At 40.4% G+C, this 19,588-nt stretch overlaps 1 protein-coding gene and 1 pseudogene across 1 annotated transcript in view; one reads left to right on the top strand and one right to left on the bottom strand.

Annotated features, from left to right (window-relative positions):
- LOC132480792 (zinc finger protein 160-like) overlaps positions 1-19,588 on the bottom strand; it is a 138,481-nt gene that overhangs the window by 53,062 nt on the left and 65,831 nt on the right. The window lies entirely within an intron of this gene.
- Positions 15,678-16,844, top strand: LOC132480512 (CDKN2A-interacting protein-like; annotated as a pseudogene).

The raw sequence follows: 19,588 nt of genomic DNA, 5'->3' as shown, positions 1-19,588 counted from the left end.
CAGCCATCTCTACACATGCATCTACACCTGGCCCTGCCCACCAGAGGGCCAAGACCCAGCTCCACACACCAGTGGGCAGGCACAAGCCTCGAGACCAGCCTCACCCACCATGGGGCACACGCGAGAAGCAAAACAACTGGAGTCCTGCAGTCTACAGACAGAACCTGCAAACACAGGCCAGACACAACCCTGGGACCAGCTGGCCCCTGACCCTTGGCTTACAAGAGGGGAGTGCACTGTTGGGACACAAAGGATGTCTCCCAAAGCGGGAGACACTTTCTCATCTCTCCAAGGATGAGACGCGCAGCTAACCTACCACATACATAGAAAAACAAATAGCAGTTTAGACAGAATGAGGCGACAGAGGATTATGGTTCAGATAAAGGAAGAAGATAAAACCCCAGAAGAACTTAGTTACATGAAGACATGCAATCTACCAAAGGAAGAGCTCCAAGTAATGACCATAAAGGTGATCAAAGACGTCAGAAGGAGAATGGATGCACAGAGCAAAAAATGAAAAGTTTTTAACAAAGACTTAGAAAGTATAACAATCCAACAGAACTGAAGAATACAACAACTGAAATGTAAAGAAAAAAAAAAACTAGAAGGAATCAACAGTAGACTACATAGAGGCAGAAGAATGGATCAGTGAGCTGGAAGACAGAGCGTGGAAATCACGCAAGTCCAGGAAGTGCAAAGAGTCCCATATCCACATAAAAACTTCATAGTAACCACAAACCAAATATCTATAATACACATTCAAAAAGCACATGAAAAGATGCTCAACATCATGGGCTTTTCCAATTTGTACAGCTCCTTGGAGCACCTCTTTATTTACTAGATAGGATGCTGCCCAATGCATGAATCATTCAATAAAGCCAATTAGATCTTTAAATTTATTTGATTCAATTTTTGTACATTAATGGAAGTCAGAGTATGAAATTCACTGCTATGCTATTTGCACTACAGCCATCTGAATACTCTGCAACAGAGTGGAGAGAATAACTCAAGTACAATTTATGAGTTTATAATCTCCAACTTGTATGTTATTTGATCCCATATTGGGAAGAAATTGTTATAGATTCTTTCAACACTGAGAACCTAATGGTGCACTCCTAGATTCTGTTATAAAGTACTGAGGCAGGATAAAACTGTATTGGTAAAAAGAACATAATGCATCCAGGATTTAAAAGATGATTAAATTTTATTACTTAAAACAGCAGACTTATGGTACATTCTCAATAAAACAGTAGCAAAATGTAATGGAAGCAATTAAAATGTGAATCATAAACATACTTCTGGTGCTTCTGATTAAATTTTACTCTGAAGATAACTGCTCTCTTCAATATCCAAAAATCAGACAATTTCTTTCTTGGTCAGAGATGTAGACAATACATACGCTCGTGCAACGGATAAAGTGATTAAGTTTTCTTGTGCATTGTTCCTACCACATAATCAGTCCCTAATAACCTGTCACTATCCTCCCACAAAAAGCCCAGTCCCTGCATGTCTTTCCTGCTTTGTTCACGGTCAGCTGGTAGAGCATTCTGCACTATACCCACACTGGCTTATCTATGGAAGGGCACCCTGAACATACCCATGATGAGTCAGGTCACAGTTTTACACTATTCTCTGCCCCTCCCTGTTGCTAATCCACATGGTATTGAATTTGATAATTCAGGATTCATGTTTTTCCAGGGAACATGGATGTGCATGAACCACACCTAATGAAGTTGGCCCCCTCATGTTATTGATTCTTCCCAGAGACCATCAACAAAGGCCTGTAATGAAGAGATAAGATTATCTACCAAGGCCAAGCTCTTACGGCTCAGCTCACTGAACAGGCCAAAAAATAGAGAGACTACTTTTGGGGGCAAGGAATAGTGACGTTATTCTGAAAGCCAGCAGACCGAGAAAATGGGGGACTAGCAATGCAAAGAATCACATGTCCTGAGTTAGAAATCAGGCTCTTTATAGTAAAAGGAGAGGGAGTAAAGTCCTGGTTCAGGTCAGACTCCTGTGAAATAAAATTCAACTATTACGGCAAGACAGGAATATTTAAACATTAACTCCTCTTGGCCCTTTGGCCTCCTCTCTCCTCCCACTGTGAACTGTGTATTTGCATTATGCATCAAGCAAACCTGATGAATACATACTCAACCATAAAGAGCAACATTCTCCTAGCATCAACAGGAAAACTCCTTAAAAGATAGCATTCCTTCCTGATCTTGTAAGGGTCACATGACCCACTGCGATGATACTTAGATCTGGATTATGTAAACTGTCAATAATATGTCATGTGTTGTACCGCTCTCTGTCTTAGAAAACTTATATAACTGTGCCTTGATTTTTTTTTTTAATTTTTTATTTTTGGCTGCACTGGGTCTCCATTGAGGTGCGTGGGCTTCTCAATGCAGTGGCTTCTCTTGTTGCAGTGCGTGGGCTTCAGTAGTTCTGGCATACGAGCTCAGTAGTTGTGGCTCACAGGCTCAGTAGTTGTGGCCCACGGGCTTAGTTGCTCCGCGGCATGTGGTATCTTCCTGGACCAGGGCTTGAACCCGTGTCCCCTGCATTGGCAGGCGGATTCTTAACCACTGCACCACCAGAGAAGCCCTGTGCCTTGATTTCTAATGGGCAGAATAGTTCTGTTCTGAGCTTTCTCAGACACTCTTCCCAGATTATCATCCGCAAATTTGGCTTGAATAAAATTTTCCATTTCTGGGCTTCCCTGGTGGTGCAGTGGTTGAGGGTCCGCCTGACGATGCAGGGGACACGGGTTCGTGCCCCGGTCCAGGAGGATCCCACATGCCGTGGAGCGGCTGGGCCCGTGAGCCATGGCCACTAAGCCTGAGCGTCCGGAGCCTGTGCTCCGCAACCGGAGAGGCCACAGCAGTGAGAGGCCCCCTTGACTGACTGATTTTTTGTTGACATTGCAGAGGGGTTGTGTTAATTTCTTCCTTCCTGAAGCCATTCACAGCAGGGCCTGGTCAGGATGTTTCCTGGGAGCTAAAAAAGGTATTTTACTTTAATGCTCATTACAAGGAAGTCAGGGTTCCCAGAGATGGCCCATGATGTATAATTTAAGCTTACAGGCAACATCCCTTTACTGATTCACTTCTACCGAAAGCAACAGAATACAAAGGTTAAAGTAAAAGAAATAGGTCCGATATGGACTCAGATTTGTTCTTCCGTGTTACTTCAAACTCCAGCTTGAAAGGCGTAAATATGAATGTAGCCTTTTCAAGAAAACCCGAATAACTATTTATACACTGAAGACAACAGGCCATTTCAACACATGCCCTTCTCCCTCTCACATACACATCATCTTTTAACACACTGTGACTTGTAATGATTCTGCAGTATATAATATCTCAGGTTAACCTCAGAGAACTAAAGACTTGTTTATTCTGAGTATGCATTCTCTGATGTGTGGTCTGTTGAAAAAACTGCTGAAAAAACTCAACAAATTCATTACATTTGTAAGAATTCCCCCAAACATGAGTTTTTTTGTTAAACGCTGAGAATGCACTGATTCATGAAGTTTCCACGTATACACTTTATAACCTGTATGAATTCTCTCACGACACCAGACTTACTGGATGTATCCGTATTTACAACATTCATAACATTTGAAATCCTGTTCTCCAACATAAATCCTGTGTTCCACAGTTTTGTTCTTCAGTTACAACCCTTAGCACGCACACTGTTTTGTGTGGTTTCTCTTAAAGATGTGTATTCTATGTGTATTCTAAAGTCCAGTGCATGGGGAGGCCTGAATAAAGCCTCGATTCGCATTTCCATGGCTTCTCTTCAACATGGACTCTCTGCTGCTCCCTAATACGTGAACTCAACGTAAAGGTTTTGCCACACCCATTGCGTTTGGGAGTTATCGCTCCAGTATGCTGGGTAAAACATACTGTGATGTTTGGGTAAAATCCCTGCCAAACACATTACATTCGTGCGGTTTCTCTCCACGATAAATATTCTGGTATTTAAGTACGAGTAAGCAATATATTAAATTTTGACATATTCATTGCATTTTAAAGAATGAAGTATTTGACGATCCCTGAGTTTAAGGCACAACCTAAAAGCTTTGAAAAATTCAGTACATTTGTAACATTCTGTCCAGGGCAGACTACCTGATTATTGGTGTGATGTGAGCCATGAGAACAGATTTCTCACATTCATGGCACTGGTGAGGATTCTTTCCAGAATGCATTATCAACAGCCTGACCACATTAAATACATGTACCCGGGCTCTATCCAGTATGAATATTCTCAGGAAGCCTAAGATGTGAACAGCTGCTAAAAGCATTACAACCTTCATTATATTTTTAAGGGCTCTCACCTGTATACATCAGCTGATGGCAAGTTAGGCCTGAAAGCACACTTAAGAACTTACCACACTCATTGCACTTCTCAAAGTTCCTTCCAATATGAATTCTGTCATGGATCATAAGGTAAGCACTTTGACTAAACACTTTGAGAGACTCATTGCATTTGTAATATAACACTCCAGTATGAATTATCTGATCATAAGTGAGGCTGACACACATAAAAGCTTTGCCACACTCGTGATATTTGTATAGTTTCTTTTCTACTTTGAGATTTAAAGACCTTCCCACATATACCACACTTACACAATTTCTCTCAGGTATGGATTTTCTGATGTTTAGTGAGGGTGGAGACCTCAGTAAAGGCTCTTCCACACTCAAAACATTTGAAAGGTCTCTCTACAATATGTACTCTCTGATGACTTGTAAGGTGTGAATTTCGACTGAAGACCTTGCCACACTCATCACATTTGAAAGGTTTCTCTCCGGTATGAACTCTCCAATGAAGTTGAAGATGTGCTTTTTGACTAAAGGCCTTTCTACACTCATTACATGTGTAAGGTTTCTCTCCAGTATGAATTCTCTGATGCTTTGCAAGAGTTGCCTTTTCACTAAAGACCTTGCCGCACTCGTTACACTTGTAAGGTTTTTCTCCAGTATGAATTCTCTGATGAGTTGAAAGGTGTGAACTGTAACTAAACAGCTTGCCACACTCATTACATTTATAAGGTTTCTCTCCAGTATGAACTCTCTGATGATCTGCAAGGTTTGATTTTCGACTAAAGACACTGCCACATACATCACATTTATATAATTTCTTTCCTGTATGAATTATCTTATGTCTACTGAGGTTTGAGTAGCGATTAAAGGTTTTGCCACACTCATTACATTTGAAAGGTTTCTCCCCAGTATGAATTCTCTGATGATTTGCAAGGGTTGTTTTTTGACTGAATACCTTGCTGCACTCACTACACTTGTAAGGTTTCTTTCCCATATGAATGCTCTCATGAACTGCAAGGTGTGAATTTGTACTAAAGCCCTTGACACATACATCACATTTATGTAATATCTCTTCTGAATAGATTATCTGATGATTCCTGACAATTGAGCCATGACTAAAGGTTTTCCCACACTCAGTACATTTAAAATCTCGTTCCCTGTGTGTTTTCTGATCTCGTGTCAGTACTAAAGGATGCATAACATCATTCCCATATACATTAGAAACATTACTTTGGACACGAGGAGGAATTCTTTGAAGTGGTGAAAATGAGAAACTATTGTTGATGGACCTCTCAACTTCATTACATTCAGAAATTAACCCGTCAGTTTGAAATACCTGCAGTTTACCCTGAAAGTTTAATCCAAGCCTATTTCCAATGGGCTTGATTCCTGCATCCCTTCTACCATGCGGATCTCTTCTATCAGTGAGATTTCCATTATGGGTTATAGGCATTCCTTTGTAATTTCTTTCATCATCTCTCCAATGACACTCAAAGTCATACATATATTTCTGGATTTCCGGGAGGGAAAAATGTTTGATTTCACGACTTTTAGATCGTCCCAAGATCACTCTTTGAAATACTTCTCCTGGATCACTGTTCCCTTTGGGTTGTAATTGCTTGACCACATGTATTGGACAGATATCTACAAGACATAAATAGCCACAGGGATAAATTCAAAATTAACTGTTTCAGGTTGAATATATGATATTACACCAAAAGTAATATTTATACCAAACACAGTTGTAAAACTTCCCAACTATGTCTTTTTTAAATTTTTTTTCATTTTTTAAAAAAATTTTGAAATTTCCCAACTATGATCTTAAAATTATTAGAAACACTAAAGCAACAGAATTGTTTACTAAAACAAGTTATAAAATATAATTCAAATTGATTTTAGAGGAGACTACTCGCAAACCCTCTATGACAAAAACACTCATACAGGAAAAACTGACGTCAGCTCTCAAAAGAACGCGATTTTTCCACCATGACTCCAAAGCACGTACCAATTAACAGTAAACATACTGTTGTCTCTGAGAAAAATACATTATACTATAGATATATTCTGCATACCTGGTGTACATAAATAAATGTTAACGAACACACAATATACTGTAATGCTATAAAATCCAAAACAAGCTTATCTAATAATATGTCGCTGTTTAGAATTATAAAACATATATACCATAGAGAAAAAAGAATTCAACAGAACAGATTTTATGAAAACAAAACATTTTTCTAAATATCTTCTACAAAATGACATACCCATAACAGGCATTCTGCAACATTAATAAGTAAAAAAAACCTTATAGAAATAATGAAAGACTTCAAAAAAATTACTAGATACAACATCAACATGCGAAAACCAACTGGGTTTCTAAACATTAAAAATGAACAATCAAAGCAATTCAATTTATAATAGAATTAAAAAAAAAAGAATAGTTAAACATAACATTATACAAGAAGGGAAGGATTTGTAACTACTGCAAAATAAAGACTTCTGAAACATATTAGAGAAGACACAAATAAATCCAAAGATACCCCAAGTTCATGGATTTGAAGTTGATATTGTCAAGATGTCAATACTAGCCAAAGTTATCAGGATATTCAAAATAATCCCTAGTGTAATCCCAAATCCCAATACTGCTTTGCTGAAGAAACAGATGAATCAATCCTACAATTCCTGTGGAATTTCAGGAGACAATGAATAGCAAAAAAACAAGCTTGAAAACAAAGTCAGACAATTCACATTTCTTTATTTCAAAACTTTTTCCAAAGCTACACTAATCAAAGCAGTATGGTATTGGCATAAAGACAGACAGACCTGTGGAACACAAGAGATTCAGAAAAAAACTTTCGTGTATAAGGTCAAATGATGTTCCGCAAGGTTGTCAAGACCACGTAATGGGGGAAGGGCAGTCTATGGAACAAAAGGTGTTGAGAAAACTGGATATTCACATGCAGAAGAATTTAGTTGGACCTTTATTGTATTAATTCAAAATCTTCAAAGATCTAAACCTAAGTCCCTAGTGAATAAAACTCCTATAAGTAAATTTACAAAAAAAGATTCTTAACATTGGATTTACAATGATTTATCAGATATAACAGCAAAAGCTCAGGCCAACAAACTAAGAACAGATAAATTGGACTACATCATAACTATTAACTACTGTGCACTAAACCATACTCAGCAGAGTAAAAAAACAATGTATGGTACAATACAAAATATTTGTAAGTCATATATTCAATAATAGTTTAACATCAAGAATATTTATTTAATAAATAATTTTTTTTTTTAAAGAAAGAAAGACCCCAAAATTCCAACTATGGTTTGTGACAAGGAGAGACTCTACATTGCCAAATGCCTGGAAGCTATCCTGCCATTTTCCAGTGATGTAGTGACATTCAGAGCCAAAGTATCTTGCAGAGAAAATAAGATTTGTGGTACTTCCAACCTGACAACTGACACCCTATATTCTCCATTTAGAATTTGTTCTCAACCAAAAATAACATATTTTTCTTTGATAAGTGATCTTGGGACTTCCCTTGTGGCACAGTGGTTAAGAATCCACCTGCCGGGCTTCCCTGGTGGCGCAGTGGTTGAGAGTCCACGTGCCGATGCAGGGGACACGGGTTCGTGCCCCGGTCCAGGAAGATCCCAGCGGAGCGGCTGGGCCCGAGAGCCATGGCCGCTGGGCCTGCGCATCCGGAGCCTGTGCTCCGCAGCGGGAGAGGCCACAACAGTGAGAGGCCCACGTACTGCAAAAAAAAAAAGAATCCGCCTGCCAATGTAGGGGACGCCAGTTCGAGCCCTGGTCCAGGAACTAAGATCCCACATGCCACGGAGCAACTAAGCCCATGCGCCACAACTACTGAAGCCCGTATGCCTAGAGCCCATGCTCTGCAACAAGAGAAGCCACTGCAATGAGAAGCCTGCACACCGCAATGAAGAGTAGCCCCCACTCACCGCAACTAGAGAAAGCCCGTGCACAGCAATGAAGACCCAACGCAGCCAAAAATAAATAAATTAAAAAAAAAAAAGACTACATAAAGAACTGTAAAAGGAACTGATCCCTTACTGCACCATGGGGTGGGAGGCTTTCTAAACCAACCATCCCACACATTGCAAATAAAAAACAAAAACGAAGAGAAACAAAAAACAGAAACCTAATGATAAAAATAAAAGACAGTCATTTATAATGCATAAACATATACAAAATGAAAGTTGCAGTGCCTTGAATAAAACAAATGATGGTTTATCACTGAAGGTATCACTCTACTTCATAAGGTCTCTCATTAAGTTGCTTCAAAATTACGTGTGAAGGCAGAAAGAACACTGGCACACAGGTGATGGAGCGGGTGGCACGGCAGGAACAACAGTGCGGTCAGCAGCCTCACAAATATGAGGATGTGAACTTGGACAGCACTGTTGCTCGGAGAAACTGCTATACCACTCACTGAGGCTCAAAGGGGATGGACATTAGTACATGTGAACAACACTGTCACAGTGCCCTTCACACAGGCTTTTGTGACATTGGTCAAAGCTAGAAAAAGAAACTGGAAAGACTTATAGGTCAAGGTCTTCAGACACTTTCTGTCTTGTATCTCAGAACATGCTGACCACTCTACTAAATAGCTTCAAGCGGTGATTTTGTATGTAATGGGAAAATATTACAGCGTATGAGGGAATGTATTCTCCTTCAAAAATTTTCTGTTACCCAGTAAACCCACTCTACAGTCCACTAGAAGCTGCCCATTAAACATAGGTGGATTACCACAGCAAAGAAACTGGATACAATTTCAGACTCTAGGACTACATACTTCAAGATCAAGTTTAAGAGGAAAACTTACACAAACTAAGGAGAAAGTAAAGTCAGGAAGAGTCTACATTCCCAGACTAGATAGAGCAGTACAGGAGCGAAAAAAGACAAGATATGGGAGTCGGTTATTATAAGATCTTGAGATGGGACCATTTGCTCGACCCAGGGATGCCAAGCTAAGAGCCTGAAAGATTCATGTATGTTCCCCTTGCTGGATTTAGGATCAAAAAGAGGATCTCGGGCTTCCCTGGTGGCGCAGTGGTTGAGAGTCCGCCTGCCAATGCAGGGGATACAGGTTCGTGCCCCGGTCCAGGAAGATCCCACATGCCGCGGAGCGGCTGGGCCCGTGAGCCATGGCCACTGAGCCTGCGCGTCTGGAGCCTGTGCTCCGCAACGGGAGAGGCCACAACAGTGAGAGGCCTGCATACCACCAAAAAAAAAAAAAAAAAAAAAAAAAAAAGAGTATCTCTCTGTCCACTGTCCTTACAGTTTTCCTAAGTAACAATCACAGAAGATCCAATGCACCTGGCTATTCCACACACCACTGAAATGTGTGGCAACAGCAGAACAGAAGAAATGGCTGACATGCCTAAACAGGAAGATAGGGACTGAGATAGCTCCATACACATTCTGAGGTGCCAGGTAAAACCAAATAGCAGGGACTTCCCTGGTGGCAGAGTGGTTAAGAATCCGCCTGCCAATGCAGGGGACACAGGTTCAAGCCCTGGGCCAGGAAGATTCCACATGCCGTGGAGCAACTAAGTCCATGCGCCACAACTACTGAGGCCACATGCCACAGCTACTGAAGCCCATGCACCTAGAGCCCGTGCTCCATAACGAGAGAAGCCACCGCAATGAGAAGCCCACGCACCACAAGAGAGTAGCCCCCACTTGCCACAACTAGAGAAAGCCCCCACACAGCGACGAAGACCCAACGCAGCCAAAAAAATAATAAATAAATAAATAAATAATAATAATAATTAAAAATTTTTTTTAATTAATAAAAATTAAATAGCAGCCGGTATTTTCCATCTTCTGATTATATCTTCCAAATACAACAGACATGAAACCAGGACAGGGTCCAGGGGTTAGACACTGGAGGCATCAGCTTTGATCTATATGGACTAAAAACTGAGCATCCAATAGAATCAGGTCCATAAAGAGAGAAGAGGGTGCAAGACAACCCAATAACACAGCCCGCCTCATGCTCCTCAAAGTCAAGCAACAGCCAGTTCACAGCAGCCAGATGGGGAGTGTTGTGGATCTTGATAAAGACCTTGCCTTTGTCTCTGTAGGAGCTGCAGCATCACTGGAGGGTGAAAGAATGCATTTTACATTTGGAAGGATGGAGTGATAACTCGGGTAGAAGAAAAGTCTCCTCTGAGAGTTTAATAAAGAAACTTCAGTTTTCCCAAAGCACTCTCCACCATGAGAAGAGTTTCCCAAACACTATTAATGTTGTGGCTTCCTCTCTGCCCTGAGAGCCCACCTGTGTTCACACTTTTAATACATTCCCACCCATTTGGTTTTTTTGCTATTTTCACACCATTCACCAGAGTCCTGGGCTCTTCCTCTTGCTCCAAAAATGGAGATAATGTTCAGATCAGAAAAAGAAATTTCTGCTTATCAGAATAAAGAAATGTGAAGTGCTGTGTTTTTTCCAAAACCACAGCTCTTTGTTCAGCTGAGGAGTGAGGACATTACAGGTGGGTCAGGAAAAATATTTCACAAATTCATCCACCTCCTCCTTCTAAATGTATCGGGAACAGTGTAATACATATATCTAACACTCTTCCAAGAAATAGTCAGTCAAAGCCACAGGGCAGAAGACAAGAAATTGGATATCTGTTAAAAGTGTGCCATTGAGCTTTATACATAATTAAGCTCTTGAACAACCCCTAATGTAACGTGAAACAGGCAGATCGTCTGAAGAAAGGTTCAGTTTAAACTCGTGATGCTGCATTATGTCTGTGTCAACAGGGCTTTCAGATCATATGACGAAAACAGGGCCTCCCAAGAAGCACACAGGGAAAAATGCAAAACACCCAAGGGGAGATCTCAACTTCTAGAGGGAAGTTATCCTCACCCACAGAGATCAGGTTCCTGCAGGTCTCCAACATCACGTCCCTGTACAAGGCCCTCTGACCAGGGTCCAGGCATTCCCATTCCTCCTGAGAGAATTCTATGGCCACATCCTTGGAGGTCAACCATTCCTGAAATGAAAATACATTTCAACAACGGGTCAGGAGAAGAGTTATCTTCATACAAAATGGAAAGGTGAGAGAGGGGTAAGGATCGATTTGGTTCAAGTATATGTTCTGAAAGATCTGTGTTAAGGTATTTGGAGCAAATACTGTGTCCCTTATTTTAAATTCTTATGCCTTTTCATAAGAGATTATTCATATCATCCAATAAATATGGATTTGTCATCTTTGTGGAGAATCCATAAAACATATATAAACAATACTAAACAACGGGTTGTCTATGCAGAAGTGTCAGATATTATGTTCTAAACATTGAGTGATAGTCAATATTTAAATAAGTTACACTATGAGTGGTGGCTTCAGAGATGACAAAGTCCACAAGGGCTTTAAAGAAAACTCAAAATCTTCAATTATGATAATGATAGAAACAGCAATGACTGAAAGTGTTTGAATACTTCCTATAGACAAAACATTACTCAAAATAAGTACTTTACAAGCACGAACTTCTTACCAATATAACAGCTCATTCGAGAAAGATATGTTCCCATCTTACAGAGCAGAAAACTGTGTCAGAGACACCAAGAGAAACTCGAGCCAAGTCAAGAAGCTAAGCAGTGACACAGCAAGCACCTGAACTCAGGTGGTTGAGCCTTGGAATTGAAGCTTAAAAATCAGTTAAGGAGAGCATTAAAAGTTCACTGACACTTTGTTATAAAGCAGAAACTAACACACCACTGTAAAGCAATTATACTCCAATAAAGATGTTTAAAAAAAAAAAAAAGTACATTGACAGAGGGATCCCTGAGAAAAGCCTGAAAGACATCCAAGGTGAATGACATGGAATAGCATGAAAGGTCATTATAGATGTGGGCACACAAGCACATATACATACACATAAAATGTTAGTAATCTTACTACTATTTAAACCATTAACATGATGGTGCAGAAAAAATTCAAGGCCAAGGAATATATATATATATATTTATACCTTGCTTAGGGCATTTATTACTTTTACTTTGGATTGCAGACACTTGCTTATGTATATGTACCTTAAATCATTAAAACAAGGATTCAAATCTGTTTCATCTCTTCATGTCTTCTATTACTTAAATAGGTCTTTTTTTAATTAGTTATCCATTTTATACATATTAGTGTATATATATCAATCCCAATCACCCAATTCATCCCACCACCAAGGCCACAGAATATACTGAAGATATAATTTCAACTGCAAAAAGATATATACTTTTGAAATCATGCCTTTTATTTAAATGAATGGCTTGCACATCCATGGCACCCATCACACACGTCAACACAAAATCAACTGGAATGAGAAGACTTATCTCTACATATTTCAGGACAATTTTTTTTTATCATTGCTTTTTTTGTTTTCCACTAATAAAACACTGACACAAAATTAGAGAAGTTTAGTGTTATACACTATTTTCACAGATTAAGAAAATTATCACAGTGGTAAAGTTAAAAACTTCTTGGAGAATTAAAAATCATGACAGAAAAGCGTATAGAAAAAATATATTGTTATTAAGCAAGAACATTTCACCAAACATCATGAAAAGTAAACACTTGATATGTATCCTCTGTAATTACAGTGAAATGAAGGGGGCTGGCCAGGGCTCCTGCCTTTCACCACTGCTCAGTGTGCCTGAGCAGGGACCACTACAGGAAGTAACAGGAGGAAAAATGAAGACCAAGTGTAAGAGACACAGAGAGAGTGTGTCAGACAGCTGGAAATGTGAACATTCACACATCAAATGAGACGGAAAAGCTAAAGGTGAAAGAAAGGAAAAAGATATTCCATGCTAAAGAGAGCAGGGCTGAGTATATTATATCACATAAAACAAAGGCAAAAACTGACAGAAGGCACAAATGATATTATACAATCTTAAACGAGTCAATACACCAAGAAGATACAACAGTTATAAATATATATATATATATATATATATATATATATACACATTAGAGCTTCACCCCAAATGAAGCAAACGTTAACAGATATCAAAGGGAAAACAGGGACTTCCCTGGTGGCACAGTGGTTAAGAATCCACCTGCCAATGCAGGGGACACGGGTTCGAGCCCTGGTCCGGGAATATCCCACATGCTGCGGAGCAACTAAGCCTGTAAGCCACAGCTACTGAGCCTGTGCTCTAGAGCCTGTAAGCCACGCTACTGAGCCTGTGTGCCACAACTGAAGCCCACACACCTAGAGCCCATGCTCCGCAACAAGAGAAGCCACCGCAGTGAGAAGCCCATGCACCGCAATGAAGAGAAGCCCCTGCTTGCCGCAACTAGAGAAAGCCCACGTGCAGCAACGAAGACCCAACACAGCCAAAAATAAATTAATTAATTAAAAAAAAAAAAGAGGGAAACAGCAGCACAGTAACAATATGACACTTCAATAGCCTCATTTTACTTGAAGGCTATAATAAAAGAGAGATCTACACGGCTAAATGGTTACAACAAAAAGGGAAAAGATCTCCACTCAAGAATTTTTTACATCTCAATGAAGCAGAAAGAGAACAAACTGAATCCAACTTTGGCAGAACAAAAGAGTTAAATAAGAAAGATTCAGATCCTGCAAACCCACTCCAGGGCATATATCTGGAGAAAACCATAATTCGAAAAGATACATGCACCCCAATGTTCACTGCAGCACTATTTACAATACCCAAGACATGTAAGCAACCTAAATGTCCACTAACAGATGAATGGATAAAGAAGATGTGGTGTATGTATGTGTGTGTGTGTGTGTGTGTGTATATATATATATATATATATATATATATACACACACACACACACACATATATATATACATATATATACACACACACAATGGAATATTACTCAGCCATAAAAACAAATGAAATAATGCCATTTGCAGCAAAATGGATGGACCTAGAGATTATCATACTAAGTGAAGTAAGCCAGAGAAAGACAAATATATCACTTATATGTGAAACTGAAGGAAAGAAGATACAATTGAACTTACATATGAAACAGAAATAGACCCACAGACATAGTAAAGAAAGTTAGGGGTGACCAAAGCAGAAGGGAGGGGCATAAATTAGGATTTGGTATTAACATATACGCACTATTTTGTATAAATAGATAACCAACAAGGACCTACTATATAGCACAGGGAACCATACTCAGTATTTTGTAATAACCTATAAGGGGAAAGGATCTGAAAAAGTATATAAAATTGAGTCATTTTGTTGTACACCCAAAACTAACCAAACACTGTAAATCAACAATACGTCACATAGGGATATATGTATATGTATAGATGATTCACTTTGTTATAAAGCAGAAACTAACACACCATTGTAAAGCAATTATACTCCAATAAAGATGTTAAAAAAATACTTCAGTAAAAAATTGCTAAGTCGTTCGACATCACTAATTATTAAAGAAATGCAAATCAAAACTACAATGAGCTATCACCTCACACCAGTCAAAATGGCTACCATCAAAAAACCCACAAACAATAAATGCTGGAGAGGGTGTGGAGAGAAGGGGACACTCCTGAACTGCTGGTGGGAATGTAAATTGGTAGAGCCACTATGGAGAAGACTATGGAGGTCCCTTAAAAAAAAAACAAAAATAGAGCTATCCTATGACACTGCAAGTCCACTCCTGGGTATATCTCTAGAGAAAAACATGGTCCGAAAGGATACATGCACCCTAGTGTTCACTGCAGCACTGTTTATAAGAGCCAAGGCATGGAAGCAACCTAACTATCAACAGAATAATGGATAAAGAAGATGTGGTACGGGGTTTCTCTGGTGGCGCAATGGTTAAGAATCCGCCTGCCAATGCAGGGGACACGGGTTCGAGCCCTGGTCCAGGAAGATCCCACATGCCACGGGGCAACTAAGCCCATGCGCCACAACTACTGAGGCTGCACTCTAGAACCCGCGAGCCACAACTACTGAGCTCACATGCCACAACTACTGAAGCCCGTGCGCCTAGAGCCCATGTCCGCAACAAGAGAAGCCACCACAATGAGAAGCCCACGCACTGCAATGAAGAGTAGTCCCCACTCACCGCAACTAGAGAAAGCCCGCGTGCAGCAACAAAGACCCAAGGTGGCCAAAAATAAATAATAAAATAAAATTAAAATAAAGAAGATGTGGTACATACATACAATGGAATATTACTCAGCCATTAAAAAGAATGAATTAATGCCATTTGCAGCAACATGGATGGACCTAGAGATTGTCATACTAACTGAAGTAAGTCAGACAGAAAAAGAAATATCGTATGATATCACTTATATGCGGAATCTAAAAAGAAATGATATGGAGCTCTGGTGCCCTGAGTCAGAATAGCTCCACAAGTGATGGAGAGCGATCTGTTTCCAGCCAAAGCAGCAGCAGCATTCCCTCTCAGGTAACAACAGTAGGGTCTGGAACAATTTCTGAACCAGAAGCTCCAGATAAACATGATTCAGTGTCCTTTGTTTCTTCGTTGTTGAAATCCAGTGTGAATAGTCATGTGACCCAATCCACGGATCTCCAGAGAACAAAGTGGATCCCCGAAAAAAGAATGCTCTGGAAGGCTCTTCAGTCTCAGCCTCTCAAAGCATCTCAGAGACTGAGGTGCCCTTGTTGGGCTCCTCAGGAAGCTCAGAAATAGACTTGCCACTGTTGTCTTCTAAACCTAGTTCAGAGACAGCTTCAAGTGGTTAACTTCCAAAGCTAGTTCAGAGGCAAGTGTTTCGTCATCTGTTTCTAAAAACAGTTCCTCATCAGGCACATCTTTACTAACCCTCAAAAGCACCACCTCAGCAAACACTATGCTGACTTCCAAAGGCACTTCGCAGGTAGCTGCATCACTTAGCTTCCAAGAACAGCTCCCAGACCAGTGGCTCTCTGGTTTCCAAAAGCACTTCCGTAGCAAGTGTGTCCCAGCTGGCTTCTAAGAGTAGTTCTCAGACCAGCACGTCACAGCTGCTTTCTGAAAGTACTTCGCGGTCGAGCGAGAGTTCTGTCAGATTCTCTTGTTGCAAGTTAACCAATGAAGATGGGAAACAGAAGCAGCCTTCTGTCAATAGACTGTACAAATGGTGGCATGGAAGTTGGTGACTTCCATCCCAGCATGAATCATGGAGAGCTCCTAAACGCAGCTATCAAGGCTCTGAAAGCAACACTGGATGTGTCTCTTGTCCCGCTAATACAACTGGCACATCTGCCTCAAAATAAGAGCTCTCAAGAAAGTATTGTTTGTGAATTGAGATGTAAGCCTGTGTATTTGGGCACTGGCTGTGGAAAAAGCAAAGAAAACGCAAAAGCAGTTGCATCAAGTGAAGCCTGGAAGTTATTTCTGAAGAAAAAGATGGTGGTAAAAATATGTAAAAGGAAATACAGAGGCAGTGAGACAGAAGACTTAGTACTCCTTGATGAAGAGTCAAGGCCTGTAAACTTACCTCCAGCATTAAAACATCCTCAAGAATTACTATAATATGCCCAAAATATCACTGCGTACAATATCTGGTATTTGAAGAGAAAAACTTGCTTTTGAATAATATGAAACACAGGCTTTCACAAATTTTGTATTGCTTTTTTCCAGTTTTGCAGAAAATCTACATTCTAGTTCTCTTCACACAGTGGAAGTTGTAAATAATTTGTGAATGACAGTATACATTAAAAGGTTTATGCATTAACAGCATACCAATATGCTGTTTTATTTGCTGAAGAAAATACTGTCTTCTATTTTTAATGACACATTAGGTACAAAGTGTAGTTTTGTAGTCTTAATTTTTGTACTACTTTGAATTTGGTGAAAATGTATTGTCTACCATGCTTTTATTTTTCTAGCTGAATAATCCTTCACATCAAAGAAAAGGAGACCATAGTATTTGAATGTCTGAAAGTCTGTGAAGCTTAAGGTTTTAAGAATGTTGCCCATAATGTTGAACATGTCTGTTAAAGAATAAAAGAGAAAATAGTTGCCTCAGACTAAAAAAAAAAAAAAGAAATCCAAAGATACAAATAAATCTATACTCATGGACTGGAAGTCTCAAAACTCTTGAAATGTCCAAACAAACTACCCAAACTGTTCTACATATTTAATGCAACCATTATCAAAATTACAATGGCAATTTTTGCAGAAATAGAAAAAACACAGGCCAGACATCATAGAGACTCAAGGGACCGCAAACTGCCAAAACACTCTTGAATAAGAAAGATGGGAGGCCACTCTTTAATTTTCAAAACATATTATAAAGTAATCAAGATGGTGTGGTACTGGCATAAACACATATATATATAAACCAATGGAACAGAAGAGAATGCTCAGAAATGATCCTTTGTATATATTTAAAATCTACTGATACTAAGGATGCTAAGACTACACAGTGGAAAAAAGACAGCTGCCATTAACAAATGGTGCTGGGAGGGCTTCCCTGGTGGCGCAGTGGTTAAGAACCTGCCTGCCAATGCAGGGGACATGAGTTTGAGCCCTGGTCCAGGAAGATCCCACATGCTGCAGAGCAACTAAGCCCATGTGCCACAACTACTGAGCCTGTGCTCTAGAGCCCACGAGCCACAACTACTGAGCTGGCGTGCCACATGCCTAGAGCCCATGCTCCACAACAACAGAAGCCCGCGCACCGCAACAAAGAGTAGCCTCCGCTCGCCACAACTAGTGAGAAGCCTGAATGCAGCAATGAAGACCCAACGCAACCAAAAATAAATAAATAAATAAATAAATAAAATAAATTTATAGCAAAACAAAACAAATGGTGCTGGGAAACTGGATACCTATGTGATAAACAATGAAGAGGAAACCTTACCTTCATCAAACGTAAAAATTTCTCTGTGCCAAAGAACAAAACCAGCACAGTGAAAACACAAAATCTGAAGAATGAAGGTGATGAAAGTGATTTAAAGAATTTCCACCTCTCAGACATTTAGACTGATTTCATAGTTTGAAACAGATGATGGAATAAAACACCCTCTATCACTGATGTCTAGTTCTGAATTTTTCATTCCGTTCCGAATCATTAAGATTCTGAGTCAGTGACTCACTCATTTAGCTTCAATTGCCTTAGAAAAAGTCAGAACAAATTTCCCCTTGTTGGTCTACTCCCAGATTTTACCAGATATTGTGCACCTAATAACTGACGTTCATGTGCAGTTTCTTTATCCTGGTTTACAGAGAGCAGACAGTCCATCCAGATGGGGCCCTAAACAACCCCTCCCACCCAATAGCACTGACACTCTGCCTGAATCTGTGGGTGTGAAGCCCTGCCCAGGACTACACCCAGCGGAGCCTCTTCACAAGTTCCAGGTCACCGGGTCATGGGGAGACGGGATCTAAGTGGAGGTGACAGGCCCTGAGGGAAGGACCCGGGTGAGTGTGAATGTACAGGTGTCAGGCAGGCTACTTCAGAGTCAGAGATTAGCGAGTCCAAAGAAGGGCATTTCAGGAAGGACAGACAGAAGAATCAGCTGAGAAAAAGACTTTACCTGAGAAAGAGTCATTCCTGACTCCAGTTCTTTCCTCTCCCTCCGCTTCTGAGTTTCTTCCTCAGACAACTTTGAGTCTTTAGAGGTTGACCTTGAAAGTTGAAAACAGGTTGTTTAATGCTTAGAATCGACACACCCCCTTCCTGAGTCACCACCACACACACAGGGAAGCGGTCAGCATGTGGAACAGACAGTCCTCTGCTGCCCACTGTCCCAGGAGGGGCTCAGGACAGTAACTCATAAAAGACCAACATGTGAGTTTTCCCACCCTTTCTTTAGATCTCGCTCCCCTCCTGGTGAGGCCCTCACATACCCAGCAGCAGCGGGCACCTCAGCTGGACCCGACGATCCCCTGCAGGTCACAGACCAGCCCTCATCCATCCCCACGCAGAGTCCTCACCCTCAGCCCAGATCTCAGCCCTCGGGAATGGGGGACTCAGAGTCACTATACTCAGTGATGGATCCAAATTAGAATTAATTGGGGGCAGTTTAAATATTATTGAGCTTTGGCCTCACACCGACGATCTGAAGAAGAATCCCTCATTAGAGGGTACAAAACATGTATGTGCAAAATGCCTCATCGATCTAATATGAAGCCTGGATTGAGCAGCACTCAGCAGTGGCAAGGCCAGCACACCCCTCACTTTCTTTTTCTTTCCCAGTTTAACTGAGGTAGAATTGATGAGTAACAACCATGTACATGTGAGGCATACAATGTGATTATTTGATAGATGT

The sequence above is a fragment of the Mesoplodon densirostris genome, chromosome 19 (genome assembly GCF_025265405.1).
Source record: "Mesoplodon densirostris isolate mMesDen1 chromosome 19, mMesDen1 primary haplotype, whole genome shotgun sequence".
Taxonomy (NCBI): domain Eukaryota; kingdom Metazoa; phylum Chordata; class Mammalia; order Artiodactyla; family Ziphiidae; genus Mesoplodon; species Mesoplodon densirostris.
This window is presented reverse-complemented; position numbering and strand designations above follow the sequence as displayed.